The sequence below is a fragment of the Scophthalmus maximus genome, chromosome 12 (genome assembly GCF_022379125.1).
Source record: "Scophthalmus maximus strain ysfricsl-2021 chromosome 12, ASM2237912v1, whole genome shotgun sequence".
Classification (NCBI taxonomy): domain Eukaryota; kingdom Metazoa; phylum Chordata; class Actinopteri; order Pleuronectiformes; family Scophthalmidae; genus Scophthalmus; species Scophthalmus maximus.
This window is the reverse complement of record NC_061526.1, coordinates 2,643,112-2,670,177: the sequence shown is the minus strand read 5'-3', so window position 1 is coordinate 2,670,177 and position 27,066 is coordinate 2,643,112. Positions and strand designations below refer to the sequence as shown.

The following is a 27,066-nucleotide window of genomic DNA, read 5'->3' as shown; positions in this document are numbered from 1 at the left end:
GAACACACGCATGATTTGGCGTCGGATCACTGACATCCTGCCTCTGACCTGGGCCAGCGGTTATTTACGCGAGCTAACTCTGCACCATCACTTCTCTGGTTAAGTACCAGAATTGTGTGTGTGGGTACAGGCAGTGAAAAGAAGTGTTAAGAAACCAAATCTCCATGTGTCTCTGTTCGGCCAACAGTGGCATAAATCGCCTCAGGGTGACACCGCAGACTACTAAATCACAGAGTTAGTGATTAGCAAAGTTGGAGGGGAACAGACAGGAACCAAAGCCCAAACCAATAACTCTCAACATTGAAATGAATGTTAGTCTAGGAGGTGCTGTAAAATGTTCTCTCCATTTTTCAGTTTCCACATCAACATCTTAAAAGAAATTATAGCACTCGTGTGGCGTTGACATCTTGCTCCGAGTTTGCGGAGAGGATTGTGTGATCCACACTTCCACTGTAGTTATGTGAAACAAAGTCACACTTTATGTACATTGAACATTTAATGCTGCCGGTTTCAACTCACATCCAGAGTGTTTCAGAACGCAGCAATGGGAGGACAAGCAGGTATTACAGCTGTCAACAACGTGAGGTGTAAAAGTTGCCTTAGGGAGAACTCACATTTATGGTGCCAGTGATATCCTGAAAAATGCATAACACATATGGGACACCAGAACATATATAAACATTACACAACATACTGGCTACATACAAGAACTTTTCTTCTCCCACTTTCGTCGTTCGAAATATTCTTTTCTAACACATCCACAAGAATAGCAATGGCAAATGACGCCCCCTGAATGTGTGATGAACACTAATTAACAACCTTTCAGCTTGAGAAAACGCTCGTTAGCTGCATGTTTTCATCCTCACAGTAGATTTTGCCTCCTCTCAAACTTTGCTCGACGTACGTCATCAGGTTTGCTTCACAACTTCCGAAAAGTGTTGAACCTGTGCAGCTGTGTTTGCTGTGGGGTGATTGGCTAACTATGTTTTGAAGATTTTTTTTTCTTTTTTCGAAGGAAAGGACTTTAAAATTTACACCACAATTTTTATTTCTATTACTTTTACTATTCCCACATTTGGTGTTGATACGGTAGCCCGTGGAATGGTGGATATGTTTAACTCTGGTTTACGAGTTGTTTGCTTGTTTTATGTTTAATAGGGGGTAAAAGAGGAATAGAGGGGAGAACACTGAGTTTCTTGATTGATTTACATATAACAGGAAAAATAAATTGTATCTTTGCTCAAGGGGGACGTTTTTCAATATCCATTTGGGTGTTAAAGTAAAAAACAAAATTCACCTTGATGTTTAATAACTAGACATGTCTATAACCCATTAGGCAACCAACCAACATTTTGTGTAATTCAGCATTAAATGACTTAAATATTAGCTTTTTGAATACACAATAACATACATAATTTTATAAATTAAACACAATTTCCTATTTCTAACCGTAACTGACCATGTAACAGTCAGTATCAGCCAGGTCCGGTGAGAAGGAGGCGCACCTCTCTGAGTTCTGGGCATCATGCCCGGACCCGCCTGGTCTGTGTGATATATCAACATTGAACAGCTCAAAGCAAGGAGGCCTTGAACTCAGTCAATATCATTTTCTGTTATATTTCACACCGAGCTCCCGTGGCTTTTCAAGCAAGCAAAGTTCGACGTGCACCTGTGAGGACTGGACAAGTGCTGAAACTGGACAGGGTGTCCGTGTCAACTGTCAAATGACTGTGTTAAATATATAACATTTTATCTCCAATGTCAAATTAGTACAATATACTGTATTATAAATGTCTTTGTGGAGGCTTTGTTTTTTAACTGAATAGCTCTCATCAGATTAATACTTTGTGAAATCTGACTAATTGCTACTATTATACTGAGCAAGGTGCCAACAAATTTAAAATGAAAGCCATTATCTCCTTATTAACTGCGGTAACACAGAGGGCTAAAGCAAACAACTGGTAGACTTCCAAGGATTCTGTGCTACTGCTTAACCACTGCTGGGTGTTGAGTCCCTGCGCTGTGTTTCTAAGGCTTGTGTGAAGATCCCAATGTACATTCTCCAAGGTGTATTATTCACAGCTTACTACCACAGCCCCCATCCAACACTCATTTAAAAGGTGTGTGCTCTAGTGTCCTCTCCTGTACACAGTGCTAACCCTCAAACTCTCTCTCAAACCCTCTCACACTGGTTGCCCTTCTCTATGTGCTTTCTGCACTGTGATTCTCAGACAAGCCCTCTCCAGAAAAAATGCCACCCAATCACACCATTATTATTCCCTGATTAAACTGCAAGTCAGGAAAAAAAAATACAATCAAGTCACTCAAGCTCTATTAATAAGATTGAGTATCCATGTTTAGCACAACCTAATGGATGTGTGAAATAAGCCACAGCTATTAATGTTGAATGTATAATTGAATGTTCTACATGGCCAAACTTGTTTACTGGAATAATTGATGTTTCTGATTTCCCATTTGCCTGCAATACCAGAAGTGATGCAAACAGTGGAGGGGAGGAGACAGGGACAAAGAGGGAGACCCACTTAGCTCAGCCTCTGCAGTTGGTGGTGAGGTTGAGCCTAACATGTCAGAAGTAATTATCACACTTGAAAAAAGGGCATGCCAGAGCGATCTTAAAAGTGAGCAGCAGCCCTTATTATTTCAAGAGCTGAATCTCTGCACGAATATGTGTTGTACAACTTATAAAGTCCTCAACCACCAGAAAAGGGGAAACAAATGCAGCCTCCTGATACGTTTCCTTCGCGTCATCTGTAAACGGCCTCTGAGGCTGTAAACTGCAGCCTGAAAGGTGCCAGCCATATTCTTTTGTTTGCATGAGGCCGCGTGTGTGGTTGTTAGTGTGTGCGCGTGTGCACCTGCAAGTGTATTTTCTCATTTCATTCATTGGGTTTGGTTTGTGTGTTTACCTGAGAAGAACAGCAGGGTGTGACTGAGGTGGAGAGTGCAGTCTCATGGTCCACTGCACGTTAGACATGGCGAAGTCTCCAGAGTAAGCCTTCATGCTTTCACTCTTTCTTGGTTTTGCTCTGTGCAGGCCTGAAGGATCAGAGGAAAATATGCAATTGTGATTATTCTGATCATTATTGTTATTCAAATTGTGAGTACTTCCCAATTAATTAAACGACAGGCCTGTATTGTGATCCAAATATGATACTGAATATTGTATTTGTAATTAAATGCACATATTTTATAATTATTGATTGTGATTGCCATTTATTTTGCTGTCATTTCCTCATATTCTCAAAAAAGACAAAAAAACTGTAAACTATAAAAGTAAGGGTGGTGGAAAAACCCAAAAATGGACAAACAACCTTTCTATATTCTGGCGTTTTGTTTTTGACATATTTGATACCCTTGGAGACCTTGCAACAATATTTTAGAAATGTCAATTTTAGTTGTGACCTTTTCCATAAAAAATAAATCTTTAACCTTTTTTTTTACTGTTTTATATTTGGTTATTAGGGCTTTTGTAAATGTAATCCCTTTTTTTGTTTCCTGTAAAAGTTGCATCCTTAATAAATAAAGATTGTTTTTCATCATTTTATATCTAAGTGGATGCCAAGGATTAACGGCCTTAGATCAAAATTGAAATTTAAATCCATCACTAGTCTGTTTTCCTTTTTAACACCCTGTCAGAACACCTGCAGTGACAGCACACGGAATGTGTTTGAAAGGTCTCCTCGCTGGCTACAACCCCTCCGACGTAAACCCGAGGAGTTTTCATATTTAGTGATTATAGCAGGCATTCTGAAATATCTGTTTTTGACCTTACAGTCAAACCTCCTCCAATTTGTACTGTTCTCTAATTTATGGACGGAAAAACATGCTCCTTACTATTCGTTTCCTGAAATGGCAGTATTCAAATCCTGTTCCCGTCTTTCTCTATAAAATCTTGTAAAGCTGTATCTCCTTCTTTTATTTGTTCTTCTTATAAGGTATTAAAATGATTGTAAATTGTGAAAATTTACTAATGGCTACTGATGACAGCTCTGCACTGTAGCTGCTGACATTAAAATTAGCTTCACGGACTGACAGGACGGGCTGCTGTCACTGCTCGGAGTCCTTAAGAGTCTCAATTTAAAAATGTTAAAGTTGTAAAATGAAAACGCCATGATGTGCTTAAAAGTTTAACAGCGAGGATCTGAAAACTCTGCAAACCAGCTGTCTGTCATTTACGCTCAACAACTGCAAAGCTACCTGCTGGCAGCATGACATGCGGTGTGCCAGCAAAGGCAGTGGGGAAGAAGTCTGCGAGATAGCAAAGATATATGGAAACGCTGTATGATTAAAATTGTAGTCCTTGCGAATATTTTATAAGGATGGAAATACAGTACATTCAGCTTGTTAAACCGTCAAGAAACCTCCAAAGAGCACCTTTCAGGAAGCAGTCAATGTTTCTTTTATATTTGATTATTTGGGCTATTTTAATTCCAACATGAATTTGATTGTAACATTAATTTAAGCCAATAGCAATTACATTTGCATGTGACAGGTGCTTGGTTACACGCTCTTGTTAGATTAAAATTCAAGTCATGGATGTTGCCATCTTTCTATCTGGCTTCCCGTGTACTTTGATGCATCGTTTCACTGAACTCTTTCATGAGTTGTCCTCTTCCCAGTCCTTCTCACACTTCCACTCACATCACTCTGCGAAATCAATAATCAATGTGCGTGGCCTGCCAAGACAACTCACCTGTAACACTGTGTACAGTGGCTGGACAATAGCCAAGTCTTGATGAACACAAACAGAAGTGCTCGCAGATGCACGTGTGTGTGTGTGTGTGTGTGTGTGTGTGTGTGTGTGTGTGTGTGTGTGTGTGTGTGTGTGTGTGTGTGTGTGTGTGTGTGTGTGTGTGTGTGTGTGTGTGTGTGTGTGTGTGTGTGTGTGTGTGTGTGTGTGTGTGTGTGTGTGTGTGTGTGTGTGTGTGTGTGTGTGTGCCATTCCTTTCCCACTCCTTCCACCCTGGCTGCATAACCATGCAGACTTCGAGTCATTTAGATTTCTCCCAGGTGGTTCGAATTTAGTTTGAACTTACAGGCGGGTTTAAGCTGATGAACAGCTTTTATTGAACATGAATAAATTTAAGGATTGAGATTAGTCAGCTCCTTCTCTCTGATGATCTGGGCCCGCCAGAGGATGTGCTCAGCATTAAAAAACTGCACTGAGGGAAACAAAAATGTGCACAGCTTTCATTGAATGCGAGAAAGTAGGGCTCGTTCTGTGTGAGCTGGTAGCTGAGGGTGGCGTACATCCGATTGTGACTGCGTATGCATGGTGCAGAGAGACACTGGTGATTATATCCTGTGTAGGGTGACTCAGGTATCCAAGAGAATTTAGTCACTGTCTTTAAAAAGAACTTTAAAATTGTTCTTGGGTCAGCAGTTACTCTCCCAGCTCTTAATCTCTTGTGCTTGTGTCATCTTATCGCTGAGGCCAATCTACCACCTGCTTGTCCATAAACTATCCCAATTATTTAGTCCCTTCAAAATTAAAACCCCTGACACCAGATCTCCCACTGCGTGAGTAATATCACAGCCATTGACCTTCCCGTCCCTCAAGCGGGCACCGACCGGCGCGTTGATCGATCCTGCTGATGGCCTTGGTGCTAATCTTCCAAGGGGCCGTCAGGTGACAGTATTTCACTGTTCAATCGCATGCAATTACCCTCAAAATAAACACACTTTGGAACGCAGCTGACCTTCCAATGAGGCAAGGTATGTGACGGGTGTTTGTGTGCTTGTACATGCCTGTGTGAGTGCTGCTATCTATCAGTCTCGCTGCATCATAAACAAAACATGTCCTGCGCAAAGTGGAAGAGATGAGTAAAGAATAGCGGGGTCAGGTCTGTTAATAATGACACTCCTCTTCTTGTAAAGCCTTTAATGTCCCGCAAGCTTAAACACGCCAAGTGCAATTTCACCTGCCGCCATTTCACCACTTATTTCATCATTTTAATTTCTGACTCTGAGACCATTCAGTCCATTTCACAATAACATGAAGCATTTACATTATGAAACTAAATCCCCTCTGGGAAGATTATTACGCATATCACTTGCTAAATTGAATAATGAAATTACACTCTAATCATTCTGGATTTAAGCAGCGGTAATTAGAGTATAGATATGACTCTTTACGTACATACTAACAGTGATAACAACACTGTTCGGCCTAGGTTTTGTCTTTGCCAGAGGGTAAAGCACACTGGCCAGTAAATACCATCTTTGAAGAACGAACAGAGCATGGCCAGACACACGCATCACTTCCCTTTTAAGTATTCCACAACAGACTTTCTAAACAGATATCCCTCTGAGCTACTTTCTTATATACACCCCTAAAAACAGCCGCACAACAAACACCAGCAAGAAAAATCAATGATAAGGGAATAGAAATTGCTTTTTTTTTTTCTTTCTGTTCTTCAGGGCCAAAAAGCAAAGTGTTAACTTGTAAAATGTGTCAGTTAGTGAATTCAAATGTGTAAATAGAAAGATGTCAGTGATCAATGTGTACGTTCAGATTGATAAAGGGGCACTCCCACAATTTAGTATTGCATGATCATATAATTGAGGGACTCAAGAGACTTGCCTCCTAAATGTGCACGTTTTGCAAATCCCACAGCCCTAGTTTGTACCTATTGTTTTAGAACTTTTCAAAACTCCCTACACAGCCACAGTGTGTTTGTCCCCATAATGAGGAAACTGAACGTCATGTGTGTAGAGTGCCCCCATAATAATACTAGATCTTACTCAAATTTTGTACAAACTGCTCTGACAGTATATCATGCCAAAAGTGTAAAAGTTCCGAGTGCATTGCTCGAGGACACTCCAGCAGGGCAGGGGGTTGCTGACACATGGGCTTAAAAATATGGCTATTCTGGTTGATGGACGGTCGCGCTAACCACGATTCCGCCCTGACACTTCCATGAGATACAATTACCAAATGGTGACAGTTGAAATGCAATTGACTTTACAGCCAATTTCATCAACCTGGCTATCCAACTATCCATTTGGAAATGAACTCCCTTACGCAACTGATTTTAGCAAGATGGGCATCGGCCTGTCCAGATGCACTATGGAGGCCTGCTGTTGGAAAACTGAAGGGACAGCGACAAGCACTTAGCTGGTCCCTCAGCTACCAGCCCCATTTCCTTCCGCTTATCTAAAGTGACAAGATGAGTCCTCCAGCGCTCCTATGCCTGCGGCTCATCCTGCCTTATCTCGCAGTGTACCAGCACCACGAGCTATCTTGTGTCCCTGGTTCCCTCCGTCTTAAAATATGCAAAAGAGGGTGATGGCATTGCTAGAAATTCAGAAGTGTGAACAAGTTGTGCAGCTCGGATGTTTTCCACCGATCATATCGCAAGATGATGGACTCGGAGCAAGTGTGTGGCGAACGTGGAGATGAGCACAGGCGCATTTTCCTGTATCGTGTGCCATGTACTGCATTGCCCTTGCCACCAAATGGCTGTAGTTAGCGATCCGATAAAGTGTGTGGGGAGAATGCAAAGCGACAAAACATGAACTAAAGCAGGCGCCCTAATGAGATATTGATTGTCCGCACTGATGTTTACACTTTTGCCTGTCTAATAGTCTCCAAGTCCACTATGAAGAATCAGCCACTTTCAAGCACATCCTTAGCTCTGTTGTGCAATTTAGATACATCTGATGTTTAAAAAAAGTTTTGGTACATAATAAAGCTGGTATAACTCACATAATTAATGCATGTTTACATACTCAGTCTTTTAGTCCCAGTGCACAAAGTGGACCAAAACAACCAAAAATAGCTAAACGAATATGCATAATTTTCAAGTAATTTCATCCTGAATGACACCACCATAGCGTACTCACACAACTAAATTGGACACTTCCCGTTCACTGCACAAATTGCACCCAAACAAAACACGTGAAAATTCATGATTTTTAGCATTTTTGAAAGACACACAGGCAGGAAAACAGTTTCTCCTTGAGAGACAAGCCTGAGAAAACCTCAGCAATTACATCTTAGCCCCATCCTCCTTTGTTCCTTACTGCTAAGCACGAAACGGTGATTTATTTATTTTTCTGCGCACAATTTAAATGTGTATTAATTGTGAAAATGCCCCAGGGACTGGAGTCATTCTAACAGTATTCATTAGACCTAGCTTATAATTTATATCCAGTGAATGCAAAATAGTAAATGACGGAGAATTATTTTTCTGTTCTAAACAACAAAGGAACGCTCACCCCAAGCTCCCTGTTGTTTGTGCAATGGCCCAGTTGCCTAAAGAGAGGGCTGAGAGCTCCCGTATAATGAACCTGGGAAGCTACTCTTCGTGTAAATCAATAGTGACGAGCTCCTTTAAAAACTCTCAACTTTGAGCCTTTGATGCCCAAGAATACATTACCGGCGTTAACCAGGGTTCCCGTCCAGGCAATAAGCATGCAGCTCACTCTGCAGGTTCCATTGGCCCCCACACATCCCGACACTGACATTGCACCATTCCTAGTACATTCACTGTACACACCAGAGCTTTAGAGAAGTAGCCTCTTTATGTATCGTCCTGATCATTTCCACTCTTAAAAGTTACAGTCTTATTAAGGGCAATCGATGAACCTGTGGACTGGTCATGACAGTAGCTATGAAAGTAAAAAAGCTACTTGTAGTTCTCTATGCATTCTGAGCTCTTCATCACGACACAACTCGTCTCACCCTGTAACCCTTTCAAACTATACTATGCACGTACGCAACACACAAACACACTATTCATGAAGCCTTCACTTTTCATATAAAGCAGCTTCCCACATGGAAAGTACAGTGATTAGGATGGTAATCGTGCGGGAAAAATACATGTTTTCTGTGCTTTGGACACACTCAATGTGGGGATGAGTGTGAGTGAAAAGAAAAGAAATGATAGTCCTGTAAATAGTTTTCTAAAAAAACCCTCATAGCATTAAATACGTCCTGCCATGGGCCCCCTATGGCTGCTGTGCTCATTTTCACAGTCATACTGCATCACTTTAGCTGTCAAGTGCATTCGCTTTCAAGTGTTTGAACATGCCATATGTGTATGGGTGTAATGGTATGTGCAAGCAGTCTATACTATGCTAGCTCTCACTGTCACATGCTGGGCAACAATTATACATTCACCAGACTCGCAAAGTACTTTCCCACTTCCTTGTCTCGGCTTGAATTGCAAATGTGAGGAATTAAGTCTGAAGCAAATAGGTTGGTTCTCGCCTCACTGTCCGCAATTAACTAATTTGAAGCATTGTGCACACAGCGAGGACCGTAAAAAGAAAGAAAAAAAAGAAAAGAGGAAAAGGAAACAGTCGTCTTCAGAGCGTGAGAGTGAAGCAAGCTCTGAGGAAGAGAAGCAGGCACGGAAGAGACAATTCCCATGTGTCTCCTCTCACATTGTCACTTTAATGTAGTGATGCAAAGCTTTAAATGGTGCACTGAATCACATTCATGAACATCATTTTTTTGCAAGAAAATAAATGGAGACCGCGGATACTTGCACATGGATATGTGAAATAGCCTGTTTGATTGAGAATGTGTGTGGTGGCACACCTATACTTTGTTAACATAGTGGTATGGTGGTGAAATGTAGGTTGCAAGCCTTTACATATTTCAAGAGATACATGGAGCTCGTGGCCTGTTAATTGCAAGGGGATGCTTATCCCCAGCAGTGATATGTGTGAGATCGTGTCTTCGCAGCAGAGCCCATAAGTGAAAGAGTATTATGCATGTTGGATCTCATGTGGGAGGACACAGGAGCTGAGAGCTATTTATACAGATCATCACAGTGATTATAGTGTAGAAGAGGAAACATGGTATGTAAGAGTGAGTGAAGTGACACCGACCGAAAAACTCAAAAATTCAAGCTAAATGGTCCAAAAAAAGATGCTTTTCTGATTTTAGTATTTGCTGTGTTTTTGGTGTGTTCCGTGACAGCCTTGTCTTTCGATTTTTGACAGTTGGTAAGAAAAACAAAGCACTTTGAATTAGCGAATGTGGTTGTTGGAAAATTGTGACAGCCAGTTGAGACTTTCTGGATCAAAACAGTAAAAGGAAAAAGAAAGAAAGAAAATAATCAACAGTAAATCTTTCTAGTTTTTTGTGTGTTACTATTATATTATATATATTATATATTATAAGTGCACCTCAGTAAGGAATGTGCTAAAGTAGAATGGCCTCACATTCTTTAGTCACTGTGGATAGGAATTGCTGGGTTTGACAACACCCACCCTGCAAATATCGTCGAATCACTGTCACGTGCAAGAATTTGAAAAGCATGTTGTGTCTTAAAAGCCACCTTAAGTGCCGCTCTCTGTGCGAGGGAAAACGTCTTCCTATGATCCTTCAGGGAGCTACAGTTTGTGCATGGTGCACCAGGTGAAGGTTCATTCTGCACAGGCCATGGAGACGCTTTCTGAATGGTGACCTGTGCACCTTGTAGCAACAAGCACTTAACTCGCCGTGTCAAGTGTTTAAGTGCTTTTCTTTTACAATCGCAATTGCAATCTGTGAGCGCACTATGTGGTGTCTCGGTACGCAGCGAGCCGCATTCCGTGGCTTTGAACATTTCTGAGAAAGAGGTGATCGCCTGTTGATGCTGATAGTCAGAACTCTGTTCATGCAGACATGCGTCTAATGGGGATTTAATTTAGCATAACCTTTGCAGCAGAAAAATATCTTTAGTTTTGAGCGTATCAAAGCTGAGCGAAAATAACTTTTATTTCTGCATTTGTGTCATCTTTATTACATTTATTATTTTTACTGAACTGAATGATTGGTGATTTATGAAAAGCTATTACTGTCTGTACACTAATGTATGAACTTATTGTTTATAATAATGAACAGACGATTTTACAGAATTTTATGTTTGATGAAAAGAAGCGGGCCTGTGACAGTATTGGTTAAACATATACCTGTCATTTTTCTCATTGATAGTGGCACTGTAAAGCAGCGATTACAGGTCATCAGAGCAGATATTATGTTTGTGACAGTCTTTCAAAGTGCATGGGGTTTTAGAGAAACTATGACTGTCCCCCAATTAAGTGTCTGTTCTGCATCACCAGCGGAAGACTTTGCTGACATGTCTACCTGAGGAAGGAGAACCTGTACAGTAATTTCTGCCTCTGTTTAAATCTACAGAATGCAAATGATTGGAACCATAACCTGCACTTTGGGGTGTATTATGGTTCATCCAAAATGATTGTTTGTTTGGGCTCTTTCCTTTCAGTCAATTTAGTCCACATTTGCTTTTTATACTGCCTTGTTCAAAATTGGCAAGTTGTAGTGCATTGAAACACTGCCAAAATTACTTTTTGGGGATTTGAAAAAGTTTAATGTCTTTAAATGTCTCCACACTTTAAATTAGTAGTTAAATTTTGCGATAGGAAGAAAGGAATTATCTTTCTTGCTGAGAGTTAGATGGGGACAAAACTGATAAACCTCACATCTGTGCATTAATATGTGCTAGAGCCTCGAGTCAATCAGCTTAGCTAAGCATAAAGACTGGAAACATGGGTAAACAGCCAGCCTGGGTCTCTCTAAAGTTCCAAAATACACCACCAAGCACCTTTAAAGCTAGAAATGTGGACATATCCAGGCTCACTATCTCCCCCTTCCACCCTTTTATACTAAACTAGGCCTGCTGGACCTAGATTCATATTTAATGCGCTGGTATCGGAGGGATATAGACCCTCTAATCTAACTCTTGGAAAGAGAATGTATAATTTCCTAAAATGTTGATACACTCCTCTAAGACGCTGCTTCATCTACAAACTTGACTAAAAGTCCCCGATGCCGCTCAGGATAGCAGTCCAGCTATCTCTGAACACGCTGTGCAACGCTCAACAGCAAACAGTCCCTTCCCTGACAGTGTGGGAATTGCATGTTCTCCGCCATGAAACGGATTCCAAGTTCGGTTATGTTTTCGTTGGCTAGAGGACACTTTTCCTCCAGGAGGGAAATGCACCGCATTACACAACTGTCAGTTCTGGTTCATCCCCCTCCTTTAACTCCCCTTCACCTATTGTTCTTTCGACGTGAAGTAAATACCACATGTACTTTAACCTTGCTCAAGACTTGATCTCTCTACCATTGCCAATCTGGGCTTGGTTTTTCTGGCTCTAAGTAGCGGCATCCTTGTTTTCTCGAGGCTATTGTCTCCTCATGAACTGTAATGTAAAAACCCATGCAAAGGCAAAGCACGGCAGTAAGATGCTCCAAGTCCCATTTCATCTTACACACACACATACATACATACGCGCGCAGCAACAGCACAATCAGCAAAGCAATTTTTAATGAGCCTTTCCCCCTCTCCATCCATCAGAATAGAATTAGGACAGCGCTCAACATCTGAGGGGAGGGGAGCTGGGAGAATGGGGGCACATGGCAGAAGGAGAAAGTCTTCATTAAGGACAGTGAAGTGGAGGTAGGAGGAGAAAAAGAGGGAGAAAAAAAAGAGGAAGAGAGACTTAAGTGATCCAGAAATGCTTTGCCCTCCTCTCTCTGCGACCTAATCAGGAAGACAAAGTTATGCCGGTCAGAGTGTTTGTTATTCCAGCTAATCCCTCATCACGGTATTTCATCAGGTTTGGCATTTGGCTATCTGCATTAATTAGATGTTTCGAATGGACACCGCGTTAATAACTGATGCGCGGCAGATAATGAGAAATGGTTCGCGCGGCTGCATCCTCTCAACATCGCACTTCCTTCGTCGGCGCTGATTCCTCTGTGCTTGAAACACTGCATGGGGTTTACCTGTGCCCGGATTTCATTTATTGTTGATTCAGGCTGTTTTTAGTACCGGTGGCGATAATGCACTGTCTGCACTTTGGGAGATAAGTATGTTCCAGCGCGATAGTTTGGACTTGTTCGGAATGTCTTTCCTTCTGTCTCCTTCTCTATTTTTTTTATCTCTGCTCTCCTCCCCAAAAAATGTTCCTGCTCTCTCTCCTTTCTTTTATCCCACATTTCTCCATAGTCCCATCGCCATTCTCTCCCATTCACTTTCTCTATCTCACCTGTCTTTCTCATTTTCTTTTTTGAGTCTCCCAGAGGAGAGTAAGAACCCCCTATCTCTCTCTTGCACACTCTTCCTTACTTTTAGACCCTCTCCTCCCACCCCACCTCCCTTCCCTTCCTCTTCCCCGTCTTCATCCATATCGACAGCAGGTGAATATACCCTTTCCCTAATATCCATTCATATTGTCTCCTGCCTGTCCTTCTCTGGCTGTGTTTCTGTCTCGCTGTAGCCCTTTCAGGTTGCATCCCGTGCTTTAATAGTCTTCCTTCCATCCTCATGCTGCCTCTCGACACGGTGTCTTTTCCTCACTGCCTTCCTCCCTCCCTCCTTCCAGTGACGCAACTTTCTCTTTGGTATCTTGTCAGTCACTTGTGAATGGTGTATGATGACGCGGCTCACTTGATCACAGGCCTCAGGTCAGCTGCAATCATGCATTGCAAAATGTCCTTGACCTTACTGTCTCTGATGTAAATGCATGTTGCTTCCTGTATTTCAAGCTGAAATAGCTTGCTTTTTTTTTTTTAGTTTAATCCTCAGACAAGGCATGTCGACTAAGAAAACACTCTTCTTTCCAGGAACAGCCTTAGGGAGAAGTTGCAGGGTGAGAAAGGGTCTCACCCATTCGCACCTTTACACCTGCGAGTTGCCCAGTGCTGTAATAATTTGACACTCCGATGAAGCTGCTCAGTGGCAGTGGGCCTTGCTAAAGGTCACATGAGCAAACTTGAGAGTTCTTAGGGCATGTGGCGATTCTGTCCATTCTCTGCCTTCTTCCTATACCTTTTCCGTTCATATCCTCTCCTCGAACAGCTCCTCTCTGCCTTTATTCACCCTTCCCTACATTTATTTGTCCCTCTGCTCTTCCCATCTGTCCCCCTCCCTGTCACACATCAGGAGTGTGTCAGCGAGGATTCAGAATACGTCAGCACGCCGTCTGGTCACTGAGTTTAAAAAAAATAAAAAAAAATGTAAACCTCCTTCATATGTGAAGGTTTCTCTCCATCTCCTACCTCCTTTTCCACTTTCCCAGTCCACCCTCAGTAAACCACTGATTACACCTTTCAGTTAGTCCATCAGCTTTTTTTTTTCCAGCCTAATGATTCTTGTGATGGCGCAGAAGTGAAAATTGAGGCACTCAGTATAACAGCGTCTTTATCTTTCAACTTTCAAATCCCTGAAGCTCCTTAAGTCCTCTCTTTGGAGAGTCAGCACCAAAACCCAAATCTCTCAGTCAATTTACAGGCGGCCAAGTCGTCATTATATCGCGCATACTGCCATGATCTTATTGTCATTAAAATGCATCCCTTACATAACTATCAAGGACGCGGTTTGTCTTTTTGCGAAGGACATAATACACCATACCTGCATTCGCAAGCACGTACATGGACCCACCGAAAGTCTATTTACTTAGATGCTTTCATATACGTGTTTTTTTTTTCCTCTCTTCGTTTTGGAAGGAGTCACATTTTTCAAAAGGAATGAATGCTCAATAAGCGCAAGCTGTGTGTGAAATATTCAAATGGTGCCCTATTTACAAAAGGCTGGAGAGTTTTTCTTCGACTGCCGTCACATGTTTGTTATGTGATATAAAAAGAGAGGAAGCGGCAACTCCAGAGACCTCATCCACCGATGGTATGTGCCGAGCGGCGTCTTTTGATAGCAAGTGTAAACACATTAGTTCCCTGCATTAAAATCGACTTAAAATGTAGGCAGTCGCCGAGCTTTGGACAAAGGATTTGCCACGTCTTCATTTACAAAAGGTGGAGGCTGTGCGTCTGTGTGTGTATTTTGGGGTAAGAATTGATGTTTGCGGAGTACGGTAGAAGAGGAGTTTGTGTGTGCTTATGCAAAAGCTGGTGTACTCCCACACCTGTGTGCAAAGGAGCGCATCTGTGTGTGCGAGTTTTCAGCCAAGCTGCCAGACGGCTACTATCTCTGAGAGTCAGACGGGCAGGGAAGCTGGCGAGGCACGCCGATCGTTTGAAGTGCTATTCTCTCCCGAAAGTTCCATCCACCCAGAGGAAATGTGTCATCTTGTTCCACCTTTCTGATTCCCATATGGCCAGGGTGAGGGGAAGGGTATTTGTTCTAATTTGCTGTCGACGTCTCAATACTCGCGCACTTGAGTGTAGCAGACCGGTAAAGGTAACTTAGACATTTATTTGGCCTTGCTGTGGAATCCTTTTATGTGCTCCCTCTCTGTCTCTCTCTCTCTGGTATCGGACAGAAGTGGGGCAAGCAGTTGTTCTAGTTCAATTCTTGACAGCAACTGCTCCATCTTTCAAACTATCCCTTGCTTACACACTGGATTTGTTAAGCCTTTTGCCAGATATCTGATTTTGTCTCGCTCTCTCTCTCAAACTAAATCTGAATACCATTCATTCACGCTTTTTTCACCCCACCAGATCACAATTCCCCTACTCCTGAAATGTGGTATCTCTTCGCACCTCCTCATCATTACATCCTCATCCACCCCCACCTCCAATTTCTCCCCCACACCAATTTCCTCCACCTCAATCCAACAATATCTGCCCAAGGATTAGTCCAGCTATGCTGGTGGAAGCTCTTGTCATTCCAGTTGAATTCAAAAACCTTTTCTTTCTTTGGTTAATTAAAGCAACTCTCTCTCACACACATTATTAACATGACTCCTCTGAGATCCATCAAATCCCCTGGCCGGTAAGTGAAAATGAAGCCGAAGGGGGGAGATAGAAGGAGAATGAAAGAGAGACAGAAGTGGCAATAGAGAGAGAGGGAGAGAGAGTGGAAGAAGGTGAGCGAGAGAGCATATTGTGTTGAGACAGAGAGCCTCAAGAGTGATTCAGCCATTGTTACTCATCCCCTCCTTTTTGCAAGAGGGCTCATGTCATAAGTATTTTAAGTGCTCTCCATTCCATTGTTCTCCTTTAATCCTGTTAGATAACTCTCTTCCTTCTCTCCCTCCTCCTTCTGCACCTTTCCTTCTATATTTCTCTCTTCTTTCCTCCTCCGCTCGCCACTGCCCACTCAGCAAACAGCGAGTCTTGTTCTCTCAGCCACAGGGAAGGCAAGAGTGTGCCCGAAACAGGGTATAAAAAGCAAAAGGGAGGGGCAGAGGAGAGAGACAAGATGACAAAGATGTGGCTGCACCGGTTGGCGCTGGAGAGATCTGCTAGCCGGTGTGGGCTCATTTGTTATGAGGAGTGTGGATGATAGCCAAGGCAGTGGCGAGTGAATTGTGAAGTGGAGCCTGCACACAGCTTGTAGTTATGACATGTATAGAAAAGGAAACAAGATGGAGTTTGGGTTGATTTCAGGGGCGTGCAATTCAGTCGGGGGTTGTCAAATTCCAACATCTGAAAGAGCTGCCAAATAGAGTAACACATGAATATGTGTGCGTACTTTGTATTTTAGTCTGTATTCTGTCAGATGTCCAAAAGAACGCACACTCGTGGCTTATGCACACACACACACACACAACTTACAAAAAGAATGAGTGTTTTGACAAAAGAGTGCGCGACTGTACAACCTCAGAACAGAGTCTTATTCCCCCATTCCCTCTCTCTATAGCGTCGGATGATAAGAGGTTCAATCACACTAGCATACCAAACAATATGTGATGCAATGTTTCAAACCTGCCTTGTAACCGACCGCTATGCAGAACCAGCAACACTCCATCAACCTCACTGAAAGCCCTGCTACTGCACAAGAAATACATCGCCCACTAGCCCCCGTCCCCAGCCCACCGTTTACATGAGGACAATTGCAAATGAAGGAGTTGCAGAGCAGGAGCATGGCACTGTAGTTCCTTTGCCAAACCACTAAGTGCAGGTGAGGTGGGGCTCCCACCTCGCCGTAGCTCCTTGCATGGAAAGAAAAAAAGTGGGTCACAAGAGCGGAGGCCGAATTTGCTAGACCAATAGCACAGACTAGTGGTGAAGGCACATAACTGTGTGAAAGCATCCATGGCGAGTCAGGAGTTTGAGAAACATGCGGTCAAATCCAACAACCCTAAATTCAGCCATCTCTGCAAGAAGGTGGATAATCCACATTTCATGCACGGTCAGTGCTTTTCACGGCGCACCATCATTACCACTAACCTGAGCACGCCTAACCTTCTCGTTCACACTCTAGCCACTTGGCTTACTTACAAATTCCGGTCATTCTCCCGCTGCCAAATGAATTAATTCAACACAAAGGAGGAGTAGGAGGGGCAGGCACTTGTGCCGAGAAAAATTTGCATGACCCAAAAATGCCCTGCCTCTCTTCCGACTCCATAAATCAAAGGCGTAGGGAGAATCCCCCGACGCCTCCATTCTTTGTCCGCAAAGGTGATAAATTGATCCCTGGTTGGCTAATAAGCGGAGGCACAGGGCAGCCCGAACTTCCCAGAGATTTATGCGGAGAAAAGTGGATTTATAGTAGAGGAAATGTGAGCGATTTGGAGAACAAAATCTATTTGCTTTATTCTTCCTGCCTGTACTCAAGAGATTTGAGAGGGGGAACTCCTTGGGGAAACGTGGGGGTGTGAGCGTCAAAGAAGTAATGCATCAGGACAGTAGAAATGGAATATCTGTCGAGGAGGCGACGAATGTGATGGAATTACCTGGTTCAGATTGATGATCATGTGTTTCCAATTACAAAGCATCTCAATTCACGTGAACATACCCACTGCCGCTGAATGGCTCACAATCCATTACAGTTGTGACAAGATTTGGTCGCCTGACTTTGCACTCTTTCTCTAAATCGGATTTTAAAAGAGGGCCGATCGCTAAAAACCAATACGACGGGACGATTAAGCATTCTTATGTTCGTCAGTCGTCCCACCAAATTAAGCGAGGCAAGAATGTGGAAGGCAACCTAATAGCTTGCGGGGCATAAGAGAAACCTTTTAAGGCAACTCAACCTGTCATCTTAATGACATGAGGTGATACGGTGACAGGAAAAGCAGTCTTTTAAGAAGATGATCAATGCTATCACATTTTCCAAAAGTGACTGGAAAAAGAGACAGAACGTAGTGGCGTAGAGTTTCCTTAGAGTGCCAAAGGCAGATGGAACTGTGCTCCTTTCCTTTCTCTGCCTCCCTCCTTCTCTTTATCGGGTTCTCCTACTTTAGCCATAATTTTTTTTTTCCCCCTCATCCTGTCCTTTCTCACCCCATCTTCCTGTTACATACTGAGTTTCACCATCGCATCTGATCTCTCCTAGGCCCTTACCTTTTTCTCCTACTCTACGTCCTCTCACTTTCTGACTGCCACACACTAACCCACTCACTCCCCTCTCTGCACTTACAGCATGCTTATCCTGTTGCGCTAATGAGATATTTAAACGATTAATAGTATGCACGCTGAGCAGATTATCCTAGTGTTTGGGGAGGAGCAGTTTCAGCGTGATGGAGAGTTTTCACTATGGTAGAAAACTCGACTGATAGAAAAAAAAGAGGCTTTGACTGCAGACAAGAGGAAGGAACCTTGCAAAGATGAAGTCTACCATCGGCTATTCTTCACCACCTGGGCCGCAGCCTTCAATTATCTTCATTCTAGGAGAAAGAGCGATGGGAAAATTCAGTTTGTTTTAAAAGTGCCAATAGCCCTTGAGCTCAGAGGACAGCATTGCATTAAGGGAGGAAGGATATCAATGGTCAGATTTAGAAATAGAGCCCTAACTCATGCCTATATTTCATGAATAAGATGCATATAACTCCTAAATAAAAGTTGCTTCTTCGTAAAGTGAGTTTGGATGGGAACATTTCTCACTGAGAAAGATCACACGGCATGTGTGATATCCTGTCAACAACAGCCTGACGACTGCAAATCTATGCAAATGTGTCGGAAATATCAAACCTCCTCCAACCCGAAGCGCATCTTTTTTGGGCGGGGGGTTGCATGACGCCAATTCTAAATAGACATATGATGTACTATATAACTAATTCTATCTGCGTCTGACAGTGACGCCACCCTGTGCCACTGAGGCAGCTGTGGGTACAGACAGAGCGAGGAGAAGTGAAAGGCAGATCACTTCCCAAATGCTCATTTTTAGCTGGCTTGTTTGGGAACAGCGCACCAGAGCTGACGAGCTGAGCACAGAGTTTTTGACACAATGGTGTCAAACCCCGGGACTGTGATGTTCCGCTCACACAAGTGAATAGCATCGCACCTGCTGGCGACATGCAGACACAGACACAAACAGATTGTTATCAAAAACCCTGTGTGCAATTAGTGTTCGGGACTGCTGTGAATCTTAATGACACATTTGCCTTACATTGTTTCATTAAAAAAGACTTTCAAGGGGATGGCATACGGAACGCTGTAACAATCTGGAACCGCAGCGCAATGCACTTTAACGCTAAAAAATGATATTTTCGCTCAGTTGTTTGTTACTTCAGCAAAGTGCTTGAAACAAGTTGAAAGGTAAAGTCAAGTCTGCTGAGCCATACTTAGCACCTGCGTGATTTGAGAATTTGCTGCCTGGAGAGTTCCGTTTCGTCTCTGCCCTCATACGTATAAATGATCGAACAGATGTAGGCCTCGATGATTTCTTTGACGTGCTGTGTCAGCTCCGTCGTGACGTCTCTTTTCGTTTTGGTTTCATAGCCCAAAACTGTACTGTTTGACTCACTGTCACTTCTCTCATCAACCTTGTTTTTTAGATTGTTTGGAGTTAAAAAAAAAACTGATTAACCTTGACATATGGAGTTAGCGACAAGCCCTACACAGAAATACAATGACGGCTTGCTGGGTGGTCAGAAACATGGCTATGAATGATGCTGTGTGTAAAGCGGTTTCTAACCGATTGATAGTGTAAACACCTTTTTTCCCGCTGGCCCCAAATTGCAAACAATATTTAATAGCAGATTTGTTTCAGCCTTAGCTCATATTAATTGCTGAACTCTGTTAAATGGATTTTTATGATTTTTGTCGTCGTGAATATCAGGTGCAGTTTAATGTGTGGTATTAGGCAACATTTGCAAGATTGATAACCGAGTTACAGTAGCTGCTCCTGTGTCACAGTACGAATATGCAATGAACTCCTGAGGTACCAACCGAAGTAGTATTTAAAGTCGCATAGACGATTCAATTCTGGGCTGTGTATGTAACCAGACAGTTATTTAATTCACATCTTCCAAGTTTCCAACTGCCACTTTTGGTCACAGGCTCGACACTGGTGCTCTTGAAAATCTCTCCATTCAACAGTCCATTTCCCATGCTGTTTGTACAAGCCCAGTGGCACCATAACCCAATGCTTTGTCAGCAGCAAAGTGAGCAGTAAATTACAAGTCATTTATGACTGGGTGTGACCTTCACGGCATTCAATAAAATAACAAACAAAACAAACAAAACAACAACGGATAAATAAGTAGAAAAATGAAATAAAAAATAAGGATTCGACTTTTTTGTAACTACTCCCACTTGACTGCCGTTTTAGAAATTGAGTATGGATTTTGGAAACCGTAACATCCCGGTGGTTTTATGCGTTGAGCTGGTGTCTCTATTGGTTACTGTACAGGAGAAGGTCATAAACGGGCGATTTATGTCTGAGGTGCAGCTACGAACGCCGATGCAACTGTCAGAGAGCAGAGGAACTATCTAGTTTTGGTCCACTACAGCATGTCCTAACTTGTGCACTTCAAAGTACGTGCTCACACAGAGAAGGAGTTTAAAAAATACCTGGCCGGCAATAGCATTTTGTATCAAATGGCACAATGAGAGAGATGGAAGGTAAATTTGTGACAGTTAAAGCAGGTTTCACACTTTCAGCATATTACATCACATTTCATGTATAATTTGAGGTCTAAGTGCAGCGTGCGTGCCGCCAGCTCTAAACTCAATCGTCATAGAGAGAAATAAGAACACCTCATTAGTGCGCAGTCTTCCAGTGGTGTTTGCACCTCGGAAAAAATATTATTCAATGCAAACACATCGCTTGCAACACAGCCTCACAATGTGATCGACACTACGGCGTTCATCAACACAACATCAGCTCATATGATGCTACATCGATTATTGCACCACATACTTTTTTCACAGCAGTTACCTGGACTTCTAAGCAACCATTGTTAAGTTATGGGCATTTTAATTGCAATAGACAGGGGTCCATTAGCATTGCTTCTTGGGTGGCCATGGCCATGTTTCTCCAAATCATTAAGCTAATTATACAAGCTAATTAATTCGTATGCTTGGAATGGGCTATATGAGCAGACGCTGCTCTTTGTTGGCTTGCATAATGAAAGGAGTCCATTTTTAGACGGAGAAAATGAAGAAGGGGCCGGGAGAGAGAAACTTTGATCTTGAAAGCAAACATGTGATTTTTGCATATCAAGTGCTTAAGCAAAGTGGAGAAAAAAATGTGAAGCAGGGCTTGAAATGCAAAAAAAAGTCAAGCTAGATTCACATTTGCGGGGCTTTGAAGATGCATGAGGACAGCAGATAGGAGGGGAACGGTGTCCACCGTCCAATTATCAGTGTCAGTGTCATGCAAAACAAACAGGGATCTGTCAATCAGCAGTGCTGGTGTGACGTTTGAGTACAGTCAGACACTTTGTAAGCATTCGCTGTACTTCCGTTTTTCTTCGACTTGCTCGGTCTTTGAGCAAGCAAACATGGAAGACTGTTAATACTGATATGTGCGTGTTTGTCAAAGACGCTCTGTGTGTATTCGAGAATACCGAGGGCCCCTGTGCTCATTGGACATCATTTGGGGTCCCTATTATTTATTTTCCAGTCGTCAATTTGAACCCAGTGGCCGACAAAATAAATTATGGTTTCATGTATGTGCACTGTAGGTTTATCACTGGTTGTGAATGTGTATCAGTGTGTTTGTGTGTGTGTGTCAGGCTCATATTCATGCGTTCTTGTGCATGAGAGAGAGTCACTGTCACAAATTATTACTTAGAATCAGACATAACCAAACAGCCTGCTATCCTGTCTTCAGTATGTGTAGGAGACATTGTCAGCATTCATGCAGGAGTCTATTTTTAGCAGTTCTCATTATGCACAATGGAAGAATCACCTTCTCAAAGTACAAAGCATGTTTTGCGAATGCAAATATGCTGCAGCGCTCCTCAGATCATGCTTGTCTTCATGCAGCTCAATAAATGATCATCAATGTTGGGGAGAGACAGAACAAAAGTAACGGATTACGTGTTGACGGCATGATTCATTGCATTTAGTTACAGTTACAATTTAAATACTTGGTAATCAGAATATAGTTACATTCTTTAAATAAAAATAATTCCAAGTTTGCGAAATATAAAAGTAGTTTTAGTTGCTTGGTCAAATTGTCTATTTTGAGACATACCTACTTTGCTCGCTGACTGCAGATTAGCTTGTTTGCACGGTATGTTGCGAAACAGGTCTAACTTACAAACTGACAAACCTAGCCAATTTACAACGTGCATGAGTAGAACATGATGTGTACTATATTTTTGGCCAATTATTTCCATCCAATGAATATATGCACTTTCTAAAAAACTTTTAAAAACTTTAAAAAACTACAACCTTCTGATATGCGAGCTAGCTTCCTCGCTCTGTGAAGACTGTGTTACTCTAGATTTGCGTTATTCTTATTTATATCTTATTTCTTTAACCTATTTGATGCTGCGGGAAAACAGAGAAGCCTTTTCTGGTGCTATTGTTATTTTAAGAGCGCTTAAAGTTGCAAGACAGAAAGCGAAAACAAAACGTGTTATGGAACTCCGAATTCACATAGTTTTATTTTGGTCTTGTTAACTGGTTCTTACTCTAACCGTAATGCTGTTGAAAATAAGAAGTCAAGGGAAAAGTGGGTCTTCATCCTTCAGGTAGCAGTTTTGTGTGACGGCCACATTCATTTGCACTAAATACACGTTAACAATGTCAGACAATATTAAGAAATCCAAAATATGTCATCTGTATCCTGTCGTCTGTACATTTTGGAAGTAAAACTTTCTACACTGGTGATTAAAGTGAACAAGCACTTACAGTAGTGGACTAAGCACTGACCTACAGTGCAGTGATGTAAGTGTTATTGTTGGTGGAATACACTGACACGTCCTGACCTCTCTCTTTCTCTCTCTCTCTCTCTCTCTTTCTTTCCCTCCAGGGATATTCTGAGGAGTTCTCTTCTTTCATCACTCTGGTCGGAGGCAGCGATCGCAATTGATTATTCCAAAGGGGGTAAGGTCCACATTTTGTTATCCAGAAAAAAAAGAATGCCCTTGAAATAGTGTTATTTAATAAAGGAAATCCATCTATGACAATCACCTGTGACCAAAATCCTGTTTTCGTTGTTCAAATGTCAATGCCCCTAGCGATATCAACAAGATAATAATGTCAGCCCATAGAAATCAGACAACTTAATGTTGTTAGTATAGATGCATGCATGGAGAGAATACATGTCTGCGCATGATCTATTGTTCAGTCACAGTAAATTCATTTTAAAACTGTCAGACTTTGATTATTTGATATGAAATAAGACAAGATAAGATAAGAATTGCGGCAAACAAGTTAAGTTTGATTTGCTCTTTTGAACCAGGCTGCGTGTTCTGCAAATTGCAAACAATAACTCCCCCTTCCTATCTCTTAATCGTGATATATCATACAGTAAATTCATCAGCTGCAATGACATTTAAACAGATCTGACCAGCAATTTTTTCCTCAGATACATTTGCAGATCAGTATCAGTGATGCTGTGGTTTGGCGACTGTAACGGACTGATGCTTAATTGGCTGAAAGATATCTGCCATTGCTGTGTGTGTAGCACAGAGGCACACATAAAGCATGCTAATGCTGCCCTCTGCTGTACAGGAGTCGCCATTGCTGCTGCTGATCTGAGATCTTTTTTTACATTAAGACTTTGTAGATAAAACTCACAGCACTCGCAGCGTTTCGATTGACCGACAAGTGTGTTCGCCACATTTTGGCCTGGCTACACATGGAAACACACAGGGACTATATAATAAATAGAAAAATCTGCATCAAGTTAGTTACAGTAAATGTAAAACACACACACACGCACATCTCCAGAACCAGTCAATGGAAAATAATAATACCATTTGCAAATAAATTACTAACATTATCGCATGACCCCAAATGCTTAGCTACACAGAAATAAGTCAACGTGTTATAAATTAAACAAATTTATAACGTGTTCACTAATCACTATCCACATAATAATGTTTGAGTCGGGTTGATAAAAGTGCACTTTGTGTTCTTTTCCAGTCAGAGTGTAGTTCCCCCTCTACAACTGTGTTGTTTTTCACTTCAATGAGTAGTGCGAAGGTTTCCCCCCAGAGGACTTGCGGGTGCTGCTGTAATTGGGAGTGCTTGTGTTGCTGCAAGCTACTGTTCCCAGGGCAGAGGCCGGCATACAACCCGAACATTCCTCGACATGTCCATAGGATTTCCACTGAGCCTACGAAATGCACCTGCGAGGAGAAGTTTTGCAGTGTGCCATTTCGAGATCAAATTGTGTCAGGGCTGTTCCAACCCAGAGTCTCATTATTGGGACATGGCCCTTGCTCGTATTTCTGTCTATCATGCTTTTTTACAGACGCAGGATCAAGACAAAATACATAGAATAAATTACATATTAGAGATGCAACAGTTAATCGATGAATCGATTAGTAATTGAATGAATCTATTCAAGTAGTTTTTATTTAAGAAAAAGTCAAAATTCTTAGATTTCAGCTTCTTAAATGTAAATATTTTCTAGTGTCTTTGCTCCTCTATGATAGTAAACTGAATATCTTAGGTGTGTTGACAAAACAAAACATCATCTTGGGGTTTGAGGTAACACGATCGACAATCTTCAACATTTTATGACTTTTTTGGACCAAAAAACTAATTGATTAATAGAGAAAATAATTGACAGATTAACCGATTATGAAAATAATCGTGAGTTGAAGCCCTTTTACATATATAAATAAATGGTTTAAAAACAGTATACATCAGTGTCCTGCAAAGAGACAAGTGCCGATGTCTCTGTAGGCGGTGCTGGGAGCATGTAGTACTAGGATGATTCTATTTTCAGGGTCACTTAGCCCCAAAAATGAATTCTTACATGAGATTTTTTACAACACATTGTAACGTATTGACTCCTGCAGCCTCATCATTTCACTTACACTTCACCACCTAGGCACTTCACCAACCTTACTGTAAGTAATATCCTGCTGGCCTCATTATAAGCTACTTCAAATCAAGTCTGTAGGCTTGCTTTTCTGTAGTTTCACCACAAGTGAGCAGTATAGAGTAATGTAGACTATGCTTGTGTGCACTTGTGTAAGAGAATGTTTCCTTGTGCATACAGTACATCGTGCAGAATCGCCTTAAAATATCCTCATCATCTGTCATCTATGATACAATGTCAAATGTATTTCACTTTATTACAAATATTGTTATCAGACAATGTAAAGTCAGTAATTTGAACAGCCTGCTTGCACTGTATTTGACTTCACGTTCCACACCATACACAGTACTATATGCACTTAGGACCCTTAAGATTATCTGCATACAGAATATGATTCACTGGAGTGTTACCAATCAGTGCAGGATTTCAATTGCTTGGATAGAGCATCAATGTAAAGATTAAAAAGAACCTGGCCACATATTCCCAAGCGTGTTAAAGAGGTGAGTGCTGATGCTAGGAGGCAATGATACTTTTCACCCACAGCATCTCACACACACACACATATATATTATGATTCCCTCTGTCCCTTGTTGCAGTTATTGGGAAAACTTGTGAAAATTAGTTGGAGCCTCTGGTGGCAAAGAGAGTTGAATTAAATACAACAGCCATAAATGTAGCTTCAGTGGAAAGGCAGTATAAAAATAGACAAGTCTAACTAAAAGTCTAACTATTTCAGCTAACCAAGTTAGACTTTGTGCCTGATGTATTGTAAATGACAGCAACATTTGTCACTATCACTTAGTCTGTCGGAGGCCAGTTGAATGTCCTGCTCAAGAACCATTAAGGCATTAAATTTAAATTGAGTCTGCCGGTTTCTTCTCAGAGAGAGAACCTTAAAGACACTTGTTAAATTATGTTGTAGTGCATTTTAGCGAGAACGCTGGGCACATGGGTGCCCTACACCTGTCAGATAGAGTTGTGTTAAATAAAGGACAATTCACAGCAGTAGCAGGCGACCTGCTTTAGAATAGCAATGGGTCGCGCAGCCCAAACACTTTCCCAAGTGAACTTCCTGAAACTGATGAAAAAATTAAAAAAAGTGACCTATTACTAGCGATAAATGCTGTCTTGACAAGTGTTGTATATTTTAATCAGCCCCCAAGGAATTTACATTTAATCTCTGTTCAGTCTTGGATTTATGTGTAGATGTTCATTTGTGTAGATTAGTGGTTGACTAATATTCAAGGATACTACAGCGGGAATGGTCATTCATTGTGTTAAAAAGAAAAATAGGTCTTCCACTCAGATGTGTGGTATTACCTGACTGAATACAACAGTTCGTCCTGCCACCGCGCATCTCTTGATATGATTTTGTCACGATACTAATTAAATGTGATGAATTGTGTTATGTCAAAGAAAACGTGTGTGTGTGTGTATGCGTGCGCATGTGTTGTGGCCCAGCCCCATCTGAGATGATTTATTATAGCGCTTGGAGGGACTTGCACTTTCACGATGCCACACGAGTAACATGGCAGTCGGGCTCTCTTTGGCCCTGCTGGCGATGGGGAGGCATGCCAAAACAACTAAAACAGATTTCAGTCTGCACACATTAAGGTACACTGCTAAGAATACATATTCATCATGCACGCACACGCACGCACAGACACACAAAATCAAATAATGTAATCCAGGCTTATTACAGCTTTATCACCTGCACAGAAGGGCAAACGCTATGCAAATAAACATAATGTATTCCAGAGGCACATCAGACTCAAGCCTGTCTACAGTAGTTCTTTCTATTATTGACACATGTTTGGAAATACAGTCGTCCTACATTGGCCAAATGTCAGTGATGATGAACATCAGTCCATTACAGTATCAAAGATTTGGTTTTACGTTCAATATCATCTGTCCTTTTCATAAGATGTATGACATCCAAAGGGGGTTA

At 41.8% G+C, this 27,066-nt stretch overlaps 1 protein-coding gene across 2 annotated transcripts in view; it reads left to right on the top strand.

The window, feature by feature from the left end:
• The window catches only part of LOC118282529 (receptor-type tyrosine-protein phosphatase delta-like), a 328,854-nt gene that overhangs the window by 102,014 nt on the left and 199,774 nt on the right, over positions 1-27,066 (top strand). For both annotated transcript variants that reach the window (XM_047336023.1, XM_047336022.1), the window contains exon 5: positions 23,094-23,167. The gene's annotated coding sequence lies outside the window, so the exon portion shown is untranslated. The remainder of the gene's footprint in view (positions 1-23,093; positions 23,168-27,066) is intronic.